The following is a 15433-nucleotide window of genomic DNA, read 5'->3' on the forward strand; positions in this document are numbered from 1 at the left end:
CTTCAGCAACTACCAAAAATTTTAATCCAACTCTAACCAAAGTGGAGGAGCATAAATTTCATAATCTGCATTCAGAAGATGACCAAGTCTCTTCCACACTTGATTAATTTTTTTTTTTTTTAAGTGGTAGAAACCCTTCTTGTGTAGCAGTCTGTAACTTTGGTCTCGTATTGAGATAAGGACTTTCAAGGAAGGAATCACTTTTTTGACAAGTTATTACAAACCATGATAATTACATTTTATGGTGTCCATATAAGAAGACTGAATGCAAAGTCACCTGTCATTCATTGCTCTGAAATGTTGAATATTCTGCCTTCAGCTCCTTCTATGTTAACAACTTATTTTCTGATTCATAACCACATCATATCAACCAATCTCCACTATAAGCAGTTCTATCCTCCAATTCCCCATCTTCATTTGATAAATGGCCAAGTCACTCAACTGTACACTTACCAGAAACTAAGTCTGAATCTCATTAAGGCAACAAATACACTGCTTGTTACTCCCTTATTGTTGAGTTACTCCCAAAAGTCAATCTCCAGCACTTTGAGGCAACTTTCTCCACCACCTTCCGGGCAACTTGTAAAGTAACTAATAAGTAAATTCATAAGCACATCAATATTAGGATTAAACACTGGCAGAGGTAGTACAGAAGGAACCTTCAAATCATTTGGCACAGCAAGGAAGAAAGTGTTCATTATACAGTTCGGCTGAAATAATCTGGTTCTGTGTTTTAAATTGTTCCTTAAAACAATGACATGCATTTAATGTGATTTCATACAACCTGATGTCACATTAATAGGCAAAGTAATGTCTGGTAACAACTGTGGTATGGAATCAAAGACATTAAGGGATTTTTCTTATTTTTAGTTTTGAGGAAGCTTGAGATACTGTCCAGCAGTATTTATGATGGGACAAACAATATTATTCAGTTTTTGTAAATCACTTATTAAGTTAAACATTATGAACTTGCCTTTCTGAAATACTACCATTAAGTCTGTGACATGCTGTTAGTCACTTTCTGGTCAGCACAGGACAAGTCTCTTTATTTCACTTCACCTCTGTATGTTCAGATATTCCAGAATTTAAAAATACCATTTGCTAATTCAATTCTTCAGTATTTCTCCAGAGGCTTTCCTTTTTCTAAGAACTAAGCTGCCAGCTGGAAGTTTTACTGTGTTAGAAATGCTATGATAGCAAAAAAAAAAAAAATTATACAATCAATATAATGAATGGAATAAAGACCACCTTAGGTTGGTGGGGTTTTTTGTTTGGCTGGTTGGTTTTTGTTTTCTTCTTTGTTTTGTTTCTTTGTTTTTTGGTTGGGAAATTTATACACAACCCAGAGAAACATATTCTATACAACTAGGACATGCATGCATCTGATCTGGCTTGTTGCAACTGAAAGCAGAACAGTAAAACCGAATCTATGGTGTCTTCTTTCCAAGTAAACATTCCCAGGAAGAAGGACATATTTCCTCTGCACAAGTTCTTATCATGTACGTGGCATTTAGGACCTAATGTTTTCCAGCTTCCTGGTAAATTATAAGAAAAAGATTAATACTGTATTATCTCCAATTAATCCAACTTTGTTTAGGAAAAAGTGATTTGCAGCAGTGCAGTTCTAGGTTTGGAAAGAAAAATAACTCTACCTTTTGACATGACAAGGGAAGAATAATGCTCTTCTGCAAAAGTTCTAGAGCACATAATTCTGTGTTATTGACCTACTTTGCAATAATTTATATCTTCTATATTTCTGCATCTTGACCTAGTATTCAATTCCATATTTTTGTGTATATATTTTAACAGGATAATGCAAGTAGCACTAGCACAGACAAGAAATTTTGTACCTGTCATCCTCTGTTGCTTTGGTTTCTTGGACTCTGAACTGAACACAAATATTAGTTTCTCATCAATAGAATATCACTTCCTGTACATCTGAATATTTGAGTTCCTGTTGGTCAGGTCCTCTGCAGATATCTTAGGCAATGTCTGAAAGTCCTCACATTTATATAATAATTATTAGCTTCTTAAAACATAAAAGAGAATTCAACCAATAATTTGTGTCGCCCAGATTTTCTTTTTAGCTGTTCATCTACACAGTGTGATCAATAGATTTCAGTTTCTGCAATGTCTTGCCATTTTCTGTAAATTCAGGATATGGCATATCTTATCAATTTCATTTCCACAGTATACATTTGGTCCTTAGAAGTAGCATCTGACAGTTTCCACACAACTTTTAAGTAGTCAGTTCAATTTCTAAGATTATACAGTGATTTAATTAAGCTAGTGTTATGATGTATTCACTGCTGAGTCCTCTGAAGGAATATTCTCTTCTGATACCTGAAGTAAGCATTTTCCTCCTAGCTGGCCCTTCCTTAGATACTTAGCTACACGGATGCATACATCTGTAATAAATAATCATTACCCAGAGACATTGGTTCATTTGTTCCTTCTTTAACCAAGGTGATGCTGTTTCAATGGGCAAGATGCCCTCAGTGAGAAGCTTGTAATGGGTTCACCTGACAGTAGCCATGGGAATTCATCTCAAGAGCCTGCAAAAGGAAGGATAGCTGCAGTTATGTGACTGATGGTCTGGTTTTCCCTTGCAGAAACAGGTGACTCCTTATTTGATCTGAGTGACAGTATGAATCTCCATTCAAATTTCCTTTTGAGGGGTCCATGTAAGTGATTGCTGATGTTTGTTCAATTTGGAAATGAGATCTTTTTGAAAGCCAGGAGCATGAATGGTAGTGGAAAAAGGCAAATTCTGAATAGCAGCTACCTCTCCTGTTCTTAGAAAAATGTAACTCTGAAAAGTGGATTCTTTACCTACAATGAAGTAGCTGGTGTGCGCTGTGTAGAAATTTCAGGTTATCTATGTTAGTTTGTATAGCTATGTGAGAAAAAGCACTGTTAGGAACATACGTGAAGATCCACTTTCCATATGGCAAAAGTTTAAAGACACAATGAAATATGCAAAGAAGTATGCAAAGAGCTTCTCTAGAGGCAAAGAAACGAATTTTGATACTACTCTCTTTGGAGTATTACTTTGGAGTAATACTCCAGCTTATGAGGAAAAGGGTTAATTCAAGTATTTTGCAATAAAAATAATAGCCTCTCTAAACTGTTCTTTTTCAGCTATTTTCCTCCAAAACCTACATATGCTGGAGAAAATTATCATCTTCTTGTCAAAAGGCTTACTTAGACCAATAGCCAACAACTTAAGCTTTAATACATTAAACCTACTGATACCTTGCCCTTTTCTGAATGTTGTTATTAGAGGTGATATCTTCATTTACAAAACAAGCTGGTTAGGAATCATTTGGATTTCTAAAAATATAGAAAATATATGAAAACAATATAGAAGAAAATATCTGCTCAAATGACTGAGTCATCTGTACCATAGGATAGGCAAAGCCACTAGTTCCAAAAGTGAAAAACTTCTAGCAAAAGGAATGAAGTTAGAACATAAACAGAAGTCAAGTGGATTTCTGGGAAATTTCTTGAGAGATAACAGAGGATAAATAAGCTTATCTAGCGTACAAATGAAGAACTATCCTGGTTTCTTACCTCTGAGTCTGAATCAGATTTTTCAGAAATTAACAACTGGGTAATGGCTTTGAAGTCTCAGATAGATGTTTAATGTGGAGGGAAGCATTTGAAGAAATGTCACGAGTCCAAGGTATGGGGCAAAATCTTTAGAATATCATCTTGTGGAGCAAAGAAATGAACTGATGCGTGTGCCTTCATCCTCAATCACTTTATCGGAGTCCATTTGTAATAACAGACGTGCATCGGAAACATCATGAAAAGCTGATGAGATTTATAACTTAGACACACATACTTTTGACTCCTCTCTCTAAACTTTTAGCTACGTCCTTCCAAGTCTACAAATAACGACCAAAAAGCCCATTCATTTATAACAAGTTGTACCATATGTTGAAACCGAAGCCTTCTGTCTTCCTGCCTATATATGTGTAGCATTTCAACTGCAAACCATGTTGGTAACTGCAATCTCTAACAACTAAAGGTACTCTAAAACCAACATCACCGCCACCACTGACAAAACCCCAAGAAATTCAGAAATAAAAGAACAGTAAAGAGCCATTTCCTTGGCTGAATATCATGTCCATGAATGCTGAGATAACAAACCTCGAGCTTCTGAGAAGCAGGGAGTATGAATTAAGGAGTATATGCACCCAGACACTGCTTTTAACAGCAACCTATGCCATGAATTCGCTTGTTTATGAATGACTTAAAAGAAGATATGCCTTTGCCCTTCCAATGGTCAATTTTTTATTTTTTTTTTTTTCTTCATGGAAAAAACCGTGCTGTATGCACTTATTTTACAGTCCTCTTCTAGTTAAGGATCTTACACTTTATTTTCCTCTGATTAAACATACAGAGATCACTCATTTTCACCTTAACTACTTCCAATAGGAAGACCATCATAGGTTCTGCAGCTGAAACAGCACTGGACTTGCGAAATACGTGTCCATTCCTTTCCTCCCACGTTCATCCCCATGCAAGAAAAATATTCACTCTATTCTAGCACAGCATAGTCTTTCCAGACCATGTCATTTTCTCTCTGCCAAACTGCTTTAATTAAGTTCTCCAACCTTCTCAGTAGCTACCACTGAGACAGTGAATACAGCTTCAGTGCTTGCAATCCAATTTTTATCTTGTGAAAGATGTAATGCTTAAGGTTATCTGTGCATTTTTGGTCACCAATATGAGCTTTGCTGAACCAGCCATTCCAGAAGGGTACAGTCATATGTCTAGGCAAACCTAATTCTGCATGAAGGTTTCCTGTTAATAAACTATTATGTATCAAATAAATCAATTATAAGTACTGTTATATGAAATAAATTTTACAATTATTTAGTTGGGAGAGGGAGGGGGCAAAAAAAAAAAAAAAGTCTGACAAAAATATTTGATCATCACAAAAAGCAAAATAATGCTCACTTAAAAAAGGTTTTTAACTCCTTAGATCCTAGCTGCCAGAAAGTCTTCCAGACCAGTTTCTTCAGAATATTGAGGACTCTGGGACTTATGCTGGAATTTGAACAGTACAGCTGGACATTTCTGCTACGAAAACATGTTTACTTCAATAAATATTCACTCACAGCTGTTGCTGCAACTCAAACACATCCAAGAGAGCTCAGAAATCTATTCATGCTTAAGATTCTGATTAGATCTTTTCTGATTCTAGGCAGAGTTGTAAACAGTTCATAATAGAAAAACTTATTTCAACTTTAGAAACAAGCTTTTAAACAAGTTACAGCTTTACTGTAAGACAACTGATGTCTTGTGCAAAGTTGGAAATGAACACCAAAAGAAGTGTAATAAAGTAGTTTCCATCTTTCTTCTGTTCTAGAATAATTCTGTGTGGGGGTACCAGTGCAGACAGTACATGCATTACACTCTCAAGCTTTCTTGGGACTTCAGGGAAATCTAGTGTTTTTCTTCAGTATTATAGAAAAATTACTGTAATTTTCAACTTTCACTATCTAAACAAATTACCAACATAAAGCAAGTCTGAAATGGCTCTGCAAATTAACCCTGCAAAATCAACTCAACATTAAAAATCTTAGCTATATCAGAATTGATTAAGACTGTTTAATTTCTAACTGATACATACCTTCAGCTATGTTTCTACAAAGAGTTTTACTGACTCATTCTTGCTATACAAAAATAATGGTAGAAACCACCATACACTTGAGGCTTTTTTCCTTAATGGAAGGACCTGAAAGCTTCCTTCGTCTTAAGTCAGAGAGCTGAGTAGTATAAAATACATACAAATTTGAGGGAACTTTTTACTCCATTTTTTAATCAATCTGAAAATTTTCAAAAAAACCCCACTCTGAAAATTTTCTCAAAATATATTCTAATACAAAAGATTATTGTAAATCTTAGGCCAGAATTTCTATAACTTCACTATACATTTCCCTGCTGTTAACAATTAAATAGATTTCCAATAGGAAATCCTACAAGATTTTGGGTTAAATTAAAAAAAAAAAAGTATACTAGTTGTATCTTAAATGAGACTAGAAATAAATGTTATTTTCTTGCATTTTGTACATGACTTTTTTTTATTATCACCTCCTTTATATTCTCTCTTCATGGATTTCTTTCAGTTAGGGTTTAGGCTTTTCAAGAGTTCTCTTAAATTCTATGTATATGTTAAGTCTTCTGGGTTAGGCTGTGTCTCTGGGACATAGACTGGCTATGAAATAATCAGAGCTACCAGTGAATGGTTTCCTGATTTTGTTCTGATACAACCACCAAGAACTAATTCTCCTCATGCAGGACAGGAAAACAATTAGCTATAATTTGCATAAAATTTGTCATAATTCCTTCAGCAAATAATATTCTTTACCTCAGCCTGCTGAAACTATTATGACTGCAGACATGACAGTATGTGTTTATATATGATGGTTGTTCTCCATCTTAGGGAGCAATTTTAAAGGGAACTAATGTTTCACATTATATCTTTTGCATATTAAGTAGGGTGAACATCTGCTAGATGGTCAATAGAAGCCTGTATACAGATTTTCTGGTTTAAATGGTCATACCTGGATTAATGTTTTGATAGAAGACTACAACATATTAAATGTAAAGACTGATTAGAAAATTTGCATTTAATTGCTGTGTGTACTCTTTCCAGATTCAATCCAAAATCCCATGACTCTCTTTCGTACTTAACAACGGTATGGGCAATTAAGCAAAACTGAACAGTACAGAGAAAATAGCTCACTGCACATTAAAACACAGCATAGGAATCAATGACAGTCTGATCTGTAATTCCAAGTTGTTCACTAGTGGAACGTAACCAACTAACAATTGATCTCATAACTGAATATTTTACCTTGGGTATGTCCCTCTCGCTGGGCACTGGAAGGAGTTTCCTCTAGGGTAATACCTAAGGATGCTTCCTTTCTGCAAGTTCTTTCCTTTGAATGAGCTGCACTTGAAATTACTAGAGTATATTTCGTTGTAAAATTACATTCCAATCACACTCCAATAAAGACATATTTATTGTTCAGCAAACAAGAAAAACCCTTACCTTCATGATGGAATGGACAGCTTTTTGCAGAACTTAAGTGTTTTTTCATGATCCCTGTTTATAGTTTCAGCATTAAAGCAAAGTCTACTAGTTTCTTTCACTACTGCAGCAATTATTTGCTAACTGAGGTCACCTTGTAACCCTTCTTTTCTCCTTTTAAGACGTTCCTTATAGCAGGAAAGAAGTTTGCAGTGTATTAATTCCCATGCATATCACCAAATGATGATCCCCCACTTCAGCTATTGAACTATCTCACAGCTGAGGAGACTCACAGATACATAGCTACAAAACACTGCTGTTCTGAAGCAGAAAAAGGGTTGTACTTTGCAGGGTGGAAGACATTACATGGGGAAATAGATGACAGAAAAGGCAGGAAGAAGTGAAAAGAGCACTCAGATTTAACTGAGTAGGACAGGGAGCATGCAGTCAGATACAAGGAAAGACAGTAAGTAAAAATGGAGGTAGAGGCCCTGGGCCTGAAGGGCACTTTAAAAACAGCAGAGAGTGACAAGGATTTTTCCCTTCCCTTTTCTTAAGCCTTTTCCTGTTCTGGCATGTTTTTCTCTCTCCACTGCCCTTACTGTCCTCTTAAGGACACCTCATGCCTCCCACTCCATCCAAGATACGTAACCCACCCCTCTTCCATCCCTTAAAAAGCATTTTCTTAACTTCGCATCAAAATCCTTCCCTCTCCTTCCCATCAGCTTCCCCCCAAAAAGAAGGGCAAAGATAAGACTCTTGATGGGTTACAGATAGGATAGGATCAAAAGCAGAACCTGAACAATTCTTGGGATCCCAGAGAACGAAGCTTTCTGCTGATTTTCTGGCAGACCTGAGGCAGATGTAAAGGTAGAAAAAAAACATCTGCTTTGGACTAAGACTACATGCACAGGCTGCCATTCCCTTCCTTATCTTCACATAGGTTGACCCTCAAAGCACAGCAAATGAGGTACAGATGGGTTGTTCAGATCATAGTAGTTCATCTTTGCCATCTTAGAGAGAAGCTAAATGGGCAGTTTGCAGCACCGTATAGACTTACACTGTAGACAAATAACGATATATCCTTGCTTGGGCAAGATGTATCTATACACAAGATGCTGCTTTCATCCAGAAATATTGTTAACTCTTCTCCTTTTATCTTGGTAGAGGCTGACTGTTGAAAAGCAGTAGAGCATAGAAATTTTATAGCAGCTGTATCACATTTCAGGCCTTGAAGGCAAGTGTGCATACAAGTGCTGCTATTATTAGAGTGAGCACGTTATCATAGGGAGTTCATGTAAGACAGACAACGACAGATGTCATACTTGCTTCATCAGGTGTAAAGAAGGAACATGAAAAATCATTAACAATCATAAAAACAGATAAATGATTCTTAAGGCCTAAGCCCAGGCTTTGCTATTCACTTATTGGTTTGATAGCCATCAAAGATCTCTACCTTGGATTTTCCTGGCTATTCTTTTTGTTGATAGTTGAGTTTGTATCTGAGTCTGAGCTAAGAGTTACAAAGAGTCAGGCTACATCCAACCTCTTAGACTGTTTTTCCTGTCTTGCTAATTAGGAAATCAGATGAATGTTTCCAAACTCAAGTTAGAAATTGAGTTAACACATAAGTAGCAGAAGTGCCAAAGGCTGCGACCCAAGACAAAAGTCTACATGACAGCAGAAGCATATTCCTCAACATCACTGCCAAGTCTCTTTCCTGCAGATTTTATCACCGCATTGTGCTTTTCTCTACTGGCTTAAAGATGAACTAACATCATTCACTTCAGAAAGGACGTTTCTGTATTTCACTGAATGATCTTTTTAATCTCAGTTGATCTCCTCTCTCACTTTCAAACACTCAACACTATCAAACTTCTTTCCTAGCAATTCTGAGCTACTAAAGCACCTCCTAAGATTGAAGAAAACATTTGATTCGATTCCATTTATGATAATTTAAGATTTCTTTAGTTTTACCATTTAATTAGGATCAAGACTACTGCAAGAAAACAGTTAACAGAGAACTTAGAGAGGCTGGTTTCAGGGGGGTGAGTGGGTTAAATTCTTTTTTTTCCCCCTAATTCTCATTGACCTTGTTTCCTAGCTGTTCAGCTGTAAATCTTGCTATCATGCCTCCAGCTCATACAGTCTGCTCTCACGTGCCATTCCCAAGACTGTTCAAGAACAGTTTCAGGATAGACAGAGAGACTTTGTCAAACGTGAAGCAGGAGTTAATCTGACATGTGACTTGGGATGCCCTACAAATTCTTACAATCCATACAGATTATAGTTCACTGGAGGGGAAAAAAAAAAATGACAGCGAGGAATAAGGAATCATTATTTTTGTGTGGAAATGAAGAAGATATAATTAGCAACCATGTCTCTACAGTACTTAGAATATTTAAAATGTGATACGCTTTATGCATTTACGAGAATGATTTAAAAAAATCCAGATTATGTGCAAAAGATCAAATAGTGGGAATGTGGTTCACAGTCAAATCTTAAAACTTGGGAGTCTAAGTCTGAATGTCTACAAATCATGGTCTGAGTCTTGATTTCATCACAGTATCCTATGAAATTCCTCCCCCTGGTACAAAGAAGAAAAATTAAGTAGGGAAATGTATTTAATAGCCATTACATTCTATTTGCTATTATAATTATGAAATAATGATTTTAGAATTAATGATTTATAGCGATGATGTTTCTCTATTTTTTTAGCAGTCTTATTTCAAATATATCTGTGTCCAGGATTCCACAATAACTTTCTATCAGTAGAACTAATGGTTCATTACCTGGTCTACTAATGCACACAACTCCTCTTGCTCACTAAGGTGATATAAATGTTATACATTACTATCCTCTATTTTAAGATTCTAATACCTGCCAAAGAGTTACATCAACTATAAATAGTAAATGGCCTTTCAAAGGTCTTAAACTGGGTTTTTTTCAGAGAGCTACCTTTCAGAACAAAGAATCATGTTTCTTGTTGCAGTCATTTCTGCTAAGGCAGTTATTATGTCATTATGACTAAGGCAGTGATAATTCTGAGTCTTGTAGTTTTGTGAATTATGACAAAACCATTTACAAGAAGAAAGAAATACGACAGAACAATCACAATGATGTTACCCGCTTTGTATTGACATATCCCTGGAAAGACAACAAGTGGAGTCATATTGCACTATGCATTATACAAATACAACACAGTAGGTAGGAATGCCTGCTGAAGAGATTGCAGTCCCAGCAATTTACAAAGATCGGTGAGTAACTGATACTGAGTACTGTGATTTTCTTTCTGGATATATTAACATAAGATGACTGAATATCTCACCTGAATTATTTTTATTGAAGAAGTAATACTTCACTATCACAAAGGAATGAATTTTTGGTAATGCCAAGCCCCAGTCAACACCTATGAGGAAAATGTTATTTCTCATACAAGTTACTGCCCCTTTCAGCTTTCATTCAGTGGTTAATATCTAGGAGCTGTGTTTAAAATAACCAAACATCATCACTTACACTTCATGCTTTTCATGTTTGGCAGATAAAAAGAAACGCATTATGAAAAAGTTAATAGCACACATTCCTGTCCTAAAGAAGGACAAAATCAAACGAAAAGGAATCCTGCTAGTCCTATCAACACACTAGCATCTGCAAAAAGTTTTTGCACTCCTTGCTCTTACACTTAGTATTAGAAGAAGCATTCTTAGTGAAATAAAGGCCATCCATTCTTCAAAATGTACACAGAGAAAAATCAGATTTGTTTCACACAGGGAATTTAATATCTTTTGTGTAAAGTTATACTGTAGTCAGATTACAATCTTATTAGACTTCTTCAAGATCACAAATACTCAAACTCTTTTTTGCCTTTTTCATATCTCATTGATTTCCACAAAAATGAAACAACAATGCAAGCACTTGGGATTTTATGATCCCAGTGGGAACTTTGCCACCGATATTAGTGGGCCCAGCACAAACAAATCCAATCCTCAAGTGATATCTGTTGCTTTTCATTCCTCACCACTGAGCTTGCTCATATTTCCTCAACTGTTGTACAAACCTGAAACATTGATCTCTCCCTCAGTTCCTCAGTCAGTTTCCACAATGAGTTCATTACAAGCCTATTTTCTGAGGAGTCTTCTGTTGATTTTCTTACCCTCCTCCTCCATTATCCTTTTCGCTTCTTGAACCGAATGGCGATCACATCAATTCAGTTACTGTACACACCCAAGGAAATAAATTTCAGACAGGCTTTAAAAATAAAATTTTATACTGATTTAATTGATGTCCATTAAACCTAACCTAATTTTCTGTAGATGCTTTTTCTTATAGATTCTGAGTTAAATGCCAGTTATCTCAATCCTTTACTGAGGATTAAGGTTCTCTTCCCCTAACTGGTAGCTAATTTACTTGCTTCTGTTACCTATGCACAGCTCAGTCACCATTTAAGGGTATTGGTTACAAACATCTTTACCATAATTTGTTGAAATGAGCATTTAGTGAAACAAGTGAATGAAGAAAATGTTGCCTTTTGTGCTGTTTTTAAAATAACTATGTGGAAAGGTTGTAATTATGAAAACGAGAAAGACCATATTGGAAGTAAAAGGGTATTTTGTACTTAGAAGAATAAAAGGTCAGTCCTATTTTATCCCATGGCCTGTCTGATGGAGAAAGAAGCAAAATATTTTATGGAAAAAGAAAGCGTTTGAGTAAAGTTAGAGGACAAACAGAATGCCTCTTCGAGTATTTTGCCATTTCAGAACAGTAAAAAGAGGATATGATTAAGTGTTGGTTGGTTGATTGAGTAAGCAAGTGACCACAGAAGCAGAACTGAAGTGTGAGAGGAAGAAGTGAAGTGATGTGAATCAGTTCCAACTTTTCTGAGAACCCAGGTGAAGTGTAAAGCTGCGTTCATGTATTCAGGATGGGTTTGGCCTGGCCTCCAAAGGCTTATGGTCTCAGCAGACAGCCTCTGCTTCCTACACAGATGTGATTTCCTTCTTTCTTCAGTGTCAAGAACATGACTCAAAGCTGAAGCTACTGCAGTTATTGGTACACACGAACAGCAAATGGGTCACAGAGAACACCACAGACAAACATGCATGTAAAGGAACATTTGCAGTCTAGCGTTTTTTTTTTTTTTTTTTTAAAAGGTTGACAAGAACAAGCTGAAGGCTTGCAGACAGGTCAGTCTGAGTGTACCTTAGGTGATATTTGAAACTTTAGATCTGGTTCAAATTGTCAAACAAAATACATTTTGTCAAAAATACATCTAACGCTGACTTTTTTTTTGCCAGAAAATTGTTCTTAAAAAAAAAAAAAAAAAAAAAGATTTTTAATATGCTTTTTCCAACCTATTTATGAATTTTCAACAGATGAAATCATGTTATGTCATTGCAATTCAAATGCCCTAATTGAAAACACACATACATCGCAACCATCCATCATTCCAATTTGTTAAAGGAAATCAAGATTACTTTTTGGTATTTTCTCAGCTAATTCCATTCAAAATAACGTCTGGTCATTTGAATCTTGAATGTGTCAAAATATGCTTCAAGATCCACTGAAATCAGTGGATCTGTTCCAAACCATTTTAATGAGGCTTCCACCAGATTTCACGTACTACAAAATGATTAGATAGATGCATTTGTTGCTCAAACCTAAAAAGCACTATTTGTTTTTCTTTTTGAAGCAGACAGCAGAATTCACTTGCTGCCATGGACAACTCAAAGCATAATTTAACTTCATTTGTTCCTTGTCTGAAGTTTTCTTTTTGTTCTTTCTACATCATATACCGTGCAAGTACAGCCCTTGTAGACATAATTACAGACATAATTACAAATTCATTGACTTGTTCCTATCATATTTAGAAAACTGTAATTTTTGCATTGCATTGTATGGACCCAGTTCATTTCTTATTTTTTTTTCTTAATATTAACAATGTTTGGGGTTTTTTTTGAACAGTTTGATATGCTTCGATTCTTTCTGCTTCCAGAACAAACCTGACTTTCACTGATGCTCTGTAAAAAAGACAATTGCATCACCATAAGAGCAGGAAAAAGCTCAATCAGCTCCTATTATCCCTGAATGGCTATTTCTGTTGTAATAATGGTACTGACCTGGCTGCAACTATGCATCAAGATATCTGCAGTTTGAAAAAACTAAGCTGTAAACTGACTATCACATAAAGAAGAAAATGTTTATGCTTATATGTATCCTCTAGGGAACTAGCCCAATATATTGTCTAAGAAGTTCACTTTGTCCTACATTGTTGAAAGACAAACTCAGTCTAAATTAACTAGTTTTTTGTTGTTTTTTCATTGCTTGATTATTTTTTTTTTATGAACAACGTTGTGAAGTTTTTTTGGGTACTCAATTTCTTTATACCTCATTCAACTAAATTCTTGCTAATAGCAAAGTATCTCTGTTCCATCTGGTGAGAGCTTCATAGGAGTTTAGAGAGTAGTAAGAAAAAGATCACAAGTTTATGCACTGATTTTTTTTTTTTTTTAAGAGAAGTCTTCTGAAAATTAATACATCCCAAATATGACAGTTAAGAGAAATAAGGAAAATTTCTGGAATTATACCACCATCTCTTGATTTCTATTTTACTTACAGTTGTAATGTTGCCTGATACACTGTGTTGAACATAATACATTGACTTTGAGCAGTATTTCTGTAGTATTTTTTAGAGTGAATTCATGTAATGATTAAAGTTTAAGTTGCCTAGCGTCATGAGAGTAGAGAGGGTTCTTTAGAACTCAAAGTTAAAAGGGCAGTATGTTATGCTCCAGAATAATCTTAATTTTTACCACGTTAGTCTAGGTCTTGAAATTCTTATACTTTCCAGCTCCTCTTCTTAGAATTATTCCCTCCTGTGAGTTTCTGAGTCCTGCTGTGTTTTATCTTTTGAAATATCCTGTTTCTTACAAAATCGTTTGTCACAGCATTTGCCTCAGATAGATAAATGTATTTTCAGACCTTAATTAATAATAGAATAAGGATAACAACTATAAAGACCTCAGCAAGACAGACACTCTACCAGAACTGCCATTCAGAAACCTCCTCTAATGCTTTACGAATAATTTTTTCCTTTACTTTTCATAAAAGTAAAACCTATGATACCTAGAGGATATGAAAACTCTGACTGGAGTTTCACTTGCAGAAGTCCTCAAGTTGAATGGCACAAGTCTTGCTTCAAGTCATTCATTAAACAGTTCAGCTTTTATCTTCACTGGACGGATCCTCCCCTAGCACAAGCACTACACAGGTATTTTAAATGTTAAATGGGGTTGCTGCTGTTTTTTAATTTAACATTAAATTCACAACTCTCCCACATGAAGCCATGATAAAATAATTATTGTCTCAATTAACTATTTCCTTTTCTAACTAGAAGGAACAAAAGTTACACATTTTAACAAAAATTCTCTCTCTCTCTTTTACTTATCTATTCAGTATATTATTCCCAGTGAAATAATAGCTTTTCTGTCCTGAGTTGTGACTACTCTATACAAGAAATAGGAGGAACTTATGCTAGTCAGTGTTTTGTCCTTGTCATGTCCATGTTAGATGCTGTCTCAGTACTGTGACCCACACAGCCAGTCAGTGTCAGTCACCCCATCTCCAAAATACTCACTTCAGAAGCCAAGGAGCAACCCATGTAACACACCTGAAAGATACCTCTCTTGTCTACAACTGCCGTTTTGTTTTTTTTTCAAAATTGTAGATTTCTAGTGTTGCACAGCCAGCAGGGGAACAGGTCTGAACATGCAAGGATAAGTTCATGACACTTCAAGAAAATTGTTCTCACCTAACAAATCTGCAAAAATAAAATTCACAGCTTAAAATATCAGGTATATGCAGAACAAAGCAAAAGGCAAAATCCTATCCAAACATCAAGTCTTAATTACAGTGCTCTGAGCTGTAATTCAAATATCCTGAAGACAGTACAGGACGCGCCGTGGCATTGTGGCAACCGCATCATACAACCTCAGACCTCCTGTTCCATCATTCAAAATTGGTGGCAGACAATTCCAAGAAAAGCTTCAACTACAGTGCATGACTAAGGGCCTACTAGCACCCTCTTGTCATTTGTGTGAGGCCTCTTCCCTTTTGAGTGGTCTCAACCTCTAACTTCCAACCTTCTCAGTTAAAATTCTAACTAGAGCAATCATCGCTACCTTTCTGGCACAGTGGTCTGTGGAGCCAGGGAAACATTATGTGTGGTGACCTACATAGAAAACCTGCAAAGCCAGCACAAGGACACCGTCTCAGCGCTCTGAGATGCCTGTGTCAGTTCTTATAAAGGAATTCTTGGTGGCACCACTTCACATGGAGTTAGTGTTTTGCTGAAGTGAAGGTGCACATATCATACAGACCCAGAAAAAT

General features: G+C 35.9%; 1 long non-coding RNA gene across 1 annotated transcript in view; it reads right to left on the reverse strand.

The window, feature by feature from the left end:
- LOC104910533 (uncharacterized) overlaps window positions 1–7081 on the reverse strand; it is an 85040-nt gene extending 77959 nt beyond the window's left edge. Inside the window, exons 1-2 of the long non-coding RNA XR_014882826.1 lie at window positions 3574–7081; window positions 454–2555 (exon numbers count right to left, since the gene is read on the reverse strand). This is a non-coding gene — a long non-coding RNA (uncharacterized LOC104910533). The remainder of the gene's footprint in view (window positions 1–453; window positions 2556–3573) is intronic.
- Window positions 7082–15433: the final 8352 nt, after the last annotated feature.

Source organism: Meleagris gallopavo, chromosome 4 (genome assembly GCF_905368555.1).
Source record: "Meleagris gallopavo chromosome 4, MGAL_WU_HG_1.1, whole genome shotgun sequence".
Lineage (NCBI taxonomy): Eukaryota > Metazoa > Chordata > Aves > Galliformes > Phasianidae > Meleagris > Meleagris gallopavo.